We start from the raw sequence: 235 nt of genomic DNA, 5'->3' as shown, positions 1-235 counted from the left end.
ATATTAGTAAGTATGTTCAAAACTTTTAAAGGAAAAATAATGCTTTCTCTGGAATTTATGTTTCTGAAAACTTTGAAGTCAAAATTAATGTCTGAAAATACAAATCATGATGATCTCATCAACTGAATCTGGTATCATAACTATCGATTTTTAGATACGACAGTAGGAAGTGTGTAGTTCTCAGATTTAACGACTTTCCACCGATGATTAACACGAAGTTGGAGCACCTGCTACA

Source organism: Ailuropoda melanoleuca, chromosome 10 (genome assembly GCF_002007445.2).
Source record: "Ailuropoda melanoleuca isolate Jingjing chromosome 10, ASM200744v2, whole genome shotgun sequence".
NCBI lineage: Eukaryota > Metazoa > Chordata > Mammalia > Carnivora > Ursidae > Ailuropoda > Ailuropoda melanoleuca.
The sequence above is the reverse complement of the archived record's forward strand: the minus strand, read 5'-3'. Positions refer to the sequence as shown.